General features: G+C 34.4%; 1 pseudogene; it reads right to left on the bottom strand.

Annotated features, from left to right (window-relative positions):
• Positions 1–1,633: 1,633 nt before the first annotated feature.
• Positions 1,634–5,421, bottom strand: LOC129668015 (zinc finger protein 431-like; annotated as a pseudogene).
• Between the last annotated feature and the right edge of the window lie 239 nt (positions 5,422–5,660).

Here is a 5,660-nt window from a genome sequence, read left to right as displayed (position 1 = left end):
AATCCTTTTCAGTTTTGTATCCCTACTGGAGAAAGTATGTTACTTGGGGTGGGCTTGATAGTTTTCAGCTGCATACCGTCTATAGTTACCACTCTCTGCTTCATGCTGGAGGTGGAGGTTGTGAGCTCCAAGCTTCCTACTTTTTCAGACACGTACGACACTTGTCTTGCCCAATTTATAGTGATCCCATATCCTCTCCGATCATAAGGCAAAGTAAATACGTTTGGATGTTGCCTTAGACATTGTGTTTGGTCACAGAAAATGCACTAATATGCACACATAAATTTTACAACTGGATGATTTATTTCATGTAATTGAAGTGGATTGTGTAATAAAAATATATTATCTTATTGTTTCAATCCATATGCCTTTGGTCCATGAGATTTCAATTGGAAACAAAATAAGAATGGATGTCACAAACACATGCATACATTGTTGACACTTGTTAGAATTTTCCTCCAAACTAATCTAGTGTAATTGAATGCAAGTTGGTGGGTCAAAGACCTTAACAAATCTTTTATTCTAACAGATGTTCTACAGAATGAGTTCTTTTAGGTTCTCAAAGAGTACTGTGATAGGCAAAGGTTTAAAGATGTATCCCACACAGTAAACCTTTTGCTCTTATATAATGGTAGCATGAAGCAGAAAACTTTACCATACTGACTACATTCGTGGGGTTTCTCTGCAACATGACTTTTTCTCATGATTTCAAAGAAAACCCTATGAAAAGGATTTACCACATTGCTTCTTCAGAGGGTTTTACTGCAATGTGTTTTCTTTTATGTATTTGGAGATAACTGTATTAAGAAAGGCTTTATCACATTGAAGACATGTGTAAGGTTTTTCTCTACTATCTGTTCATTTGTATACTTGAAGATGATTTTGATATGCAAAACATGTAAAAGCAAATTATGTGGGATCATGCAAAAGCAATTTGCCTTAAGTATTGCCTTTTAAATTCCAGCCTCCATTGATTTATAGGGTGAACATAAGTTTAAGTTCATAGTCCCTAGGAAAGCTGTAGACTTCCCAATAGCTGACCAGCTTTAAATACTTAACTTTTGTTGCCCAAAACATGACTGTTCCATACCATGGTTTCTGGTCCCCTAACATAATGACTGACCCAAACCACAGATTCTCTATCCTAAAACATAATACCTTTTCCTAACCACAAAAGAACAACTGGATATGATTGTTTTGACTGTAAAACCGACATTTTGCATCAGGTGACTTTCTCAATGACATAAACAAATCCCATATCCCTAAACCATGACTGATGGAAATAATTCAGTTGTAAAACAATAAAGATGTTTATGATTTTCAAGCTCAGAACCTCTGTAACTTTTGAGTTCATTGGATGGGTAGGCCTCACAATTCAACATTATGTGTCCATCAAACTGGATGACAATATTTTTTTTCATCTGTATTGATGTGTTTGAGTTGTATTGGATTCAGTGGACAGAAGAACACAAAAGCCTTACCATATTTATTATATTCTCAGATTTTTCTCTCAATTTTGAAACTTTTATGATGATGTAGAATATAGATATGTGCAAAGCTCTCCCATTTTAACACATTCATAAAGTTTCTCTCTGTATGAATTCTTTCATGATGACGAAGATTATACAAATGTGGAATAGCTTCACCATGTAAATACACTCAGTCTTTCATTCCATTATGAATTCTTTCATGACATTGAAGATGATTGTGTAGAGCAAGTTTTTACTAGGAGTTGACTGATATGTGAAAAGGCTTTACCACATAGATTACATTAATAAGGTTTCTCTCAAGTGTGAGCTCTTTTATTTATTAGGAGAAGACTGTTACATGCAAAGGCTTTAACACATTGATTACATCCATAAGAGTTCTCTCCAGTGTGAGATATTTTTTGTATTAGACTACTGTTACATTCAATAGCTTTACCTCCTTAATTACATTCATAAGGTTTCTCTCTAGTATGTGTTATGTCATAGGAGATTACTATTATGTCAAAATGCTTTATCACATTGATTATATTCATAAAGTTTCTATCCAGTGTGTTTCTTCTATGTACATGGAGATTATTATGGCAGGCAAAGTTTTTCACACATTGGTTATATTCATAGCGTTTCACTCCAATAAGTGTTCTTGTTCAAGATAAGTCTTCCATGAAAAGACGTCATGACATTAGTTATATTCATAAGGATTTTCTGCAACATGGATTTTTATATCTTCGGAGAGCACTGTTATCTACAAAGGCTTTACCACATTGGTTACATTCATAAGGTTTCTCTCCAGTGTGAGTTCTTTTATGCCTTTGGCGACTACTGTTATTGGCAAAGGCCTTACCACATTGGTTACATTCATAAGGTTTCTCTCCAGTGTGAGTTCTTTTATGTACTAGGAGATCACTGTTACATGCAAAGGCTTTACCACATTGATTACATTCATAAGGTTTCTCTCCAGTGTGAGCTCTTTTATGTTTTAGATCACTGTTACATGCAAAGGCTTTACCACATTGGTTACATTCATAAAGTTTCTCTCCAGTGTGAGTTCTTTTATGTTTTTGGAGATCACTGTTACATGCAAAGGCTTTACCACATTGGTTACATTCATAAGGTTTTTCTCCAATGTGAGTTCTTTTGTGTCTTTGGCGACTACTGTTATCGGCAAAGGCTTTACCACATTGGTACATTCATAAGGTTTCTCTCCAGTGTGAGTTCTTTTATGCCTTTGGCGACTACTGTTACATGCAAAGGCTTTAAAACATTGGTTACATTCATAAGGTTTCTCTCCAGTGTGAGTTTTTTTATGTATTAGGAGATGACTGTTACGTACAAAAGCTTTACCACATTGATTACATTCATAAGGTTTCTCTCCAGTGTGAGTTCTTTTATGTACTAGGAGATTACTGTTACATGCAAAGGCTTTACCACATTGGTTACATTCATAAGGTTTTCTCCAGTGTGAGTTCTTTTATGTTTTAGGAGATGACTGTTATGTACAAAAGCTTTACCACATTGGTTACATTCATAAAGTTTCTCTCCAGTGTGAGTTTGTTTATATACTAAAAGTTTACTGTTATATGCAAAGGCTTTACCACATTGGTAACATTCAAAAGGTTTCTCTCCAGTGTGAGTTCTTTTATGTATTAGGAGATGACTGTTACGTACAAAAGCTTTACCACATTGATTACATTCATAAGGTTTTTCTCCAGTGTGAGTTCCTTTATGTCTTAGGAGATCACTGTTAGATGCCTAGGCTTTACCACATCGGTTACATTCATTAGGTTTCTTTCCTATATGTATCCTTTTATGTCTTAGGATATGACTTTTATTTCCAAAGGCATTACTATATAGGCTACATTCATAGTGATCCGCACCAGTATGCATACCTTTACATGTGTGGGGATTACTGTGATCTGCAAAGAATTCATATTGAGTATCTTCAAGGAGTTGGTCTGCACATTGATTTTTTTCATACCTGCAAAGATAATTGCACATATGACACCATTTCCGCAGTCATTACACTAATGGATGTTTTTGCCACATGACTTAATTTTGCAATTTGAATTAAAGGTAAAGAAGAATTACATTTTGAGTTTACATCATTATTTTTATATTCACGGTGTTCTCCTCTACGGGTTGTTTTGCATATTTGAAAATAAATGTGATGGTAAAAATATTTGTTACCTGGCTCACATTTATTATATACTTTCTTCTATAAGATGTTTTACCACATATTTGTAGAAAACTGCAATACCTCAGAGCTTTAACACAATGACTGGATTAATAACTTTCCCCATACTGTGAGTCATACTAAATATGTAAAGATAACTACGAGAAAAATAATAATTTGTATATTTCTAAAACTCATTTTTGCAGTGTGATTTTGTGAGAATTCCTAATGAAGGTGAATAACCAGTTAATTGATGTTGGTGTATATTGTGTGAAAGTGTGCCAGTATATGTGAATAGTACTGACAAAATCATAGTATTGTTAGTTGTATGGCCGATCACCTGTCCTATATTTTGTAAACATTTGTGCTTCCTTACTTATCTATTGGAAATAAGAAAGAGCTAATAAGTGATAGGGCACAAAATGGAGGACAGAACTTCTGAGTGAGAGAGGGTTGCTGGGAAGAAGAAAGCAAATGACAGGCCACTCACCAGCATGACAGTGAAGTTAATAATGGATACGAACATGAACAAAGAGGTGGAACTGGCCATGCATTTGGACACTGTGCTAGGTTTGTGTTAGGAAAAAAAAGGGTTCAGAATCTGCCCAGTTAAATTGCCTAAGCTTTAAAATATTAAAAAGCCTCTGTGTCATTATTTGTATCGCTGGCAGTTCTAAATAGCCCATATAAAGCATAATAGGTATCAATTTCTAAACATCTACTCAAAACGGGGACTACTATACCTTTTAGTTGTTCTGGGTGGTACATTGTTTCTTTCAATATACACATATTAAAATCACTTGTACTCATTGTGATACATGATGATATAACTAACTATTAAAAGAATAATAAATGTCATGATTTCATGATGCATTCACACATTTGATTTTTGTTCATCACAGACATGTGCTATAGGGATTATGGTTTTTCCACAACAACATTCTTGACTCTAAAAAACTGCCCTTCTCACAAAACTTAGGCATATTACTACAAGTATATGAGAAGCCCTATTTTACTATGCACGAGGTGATTAGTATAATTTTTGGGATATAATTTCATCGCCTATTTACTGTGAATACATTTGGCAATATCTGAGTTGTAGGAGACTAAACAAATTGCAGTTTTACCTCATAGTGCTAATGAGTAAAGAACTTAAACATTGATCTTGTGTAAGTATGCTTTCCTTGCATTCTTTCTTAGAGGAGTGCCTTGCAAACACACATCAAATACCTAACATGGAGGTACATGGTTTAGTAACAAGTTAGTCATCATCAATAAATACACTTAAAATAGTTCATTTACACTGTCCCTTCTTTTTCAAACTTTCAGAACATATTAAAATTTTCTCAGAACCATATTCATATCAGCTTACAATGAAAATTACCTTGCATGTCTTCTAGAACTTTGACAATGCTCTTCTATATTATGACTTTCCCAATTGTAGCCTAAAATACAGTAACAGAAAACGTATGCTTTATTATTGGAAATAAGACAAAATTTAAGTCGTGCTCTATGGTCAATCAAAGAACCATTCACCTCTTTCTTTCTCATCCTCAAGAGAAATTGCAGAAGCACTTCAATAATGAATAATGAGTTTTCCCCATATTTTAAAAGGTAAAGAAAATTCACTGTCCTACCTATAGCAGTGAGGTTCATGTAGGTCTCCAGCATTACATCTTTGTAGAGATTCCTCTGGGAAGGATCCAGCAAAGCCCACTCTTCTCGAGTGAAATTCACATGCACATCATTGTAGGTCAATGCTGTCTAAAATATCCACACACATGTACAACAGAAAGCATGATACTTAGAATACTGGAAATGTATCCTTCATTTAAAATATTTTCAATGTATTCTGGTGGTACTTCTACTTAGTTTCTAACACACAAGTTGTAATGTAATCACCAACTCTTTTTAGGAGTAAACTCAATAGTGAGGTTCACCTCTCTAATTTCTGCATCCTTTTAGTAGGCTATAGCTTGCAAGAGAAATGTCAATTAACAGAT

The sequence above is a fragment of the Psammomys obesus genome, unplaced genomic scaffold, assembly GCF_907164565.1.
Source record: "Psammomys obesus unplaced genomic scaffold, mPsaObe1.curated_primary_1811, whole genome shotgun sequence".
Classification (NCBI taxonomy): domain Eukaryota; kingdom Metazoa; phylum Chordata; class Mammalia; order Rodentia; family Muridae; genus Psammomys; species Psammomys obesus.
This window is presented reverse-complemented; position numbering and strand designations above follow the sequence as displayed.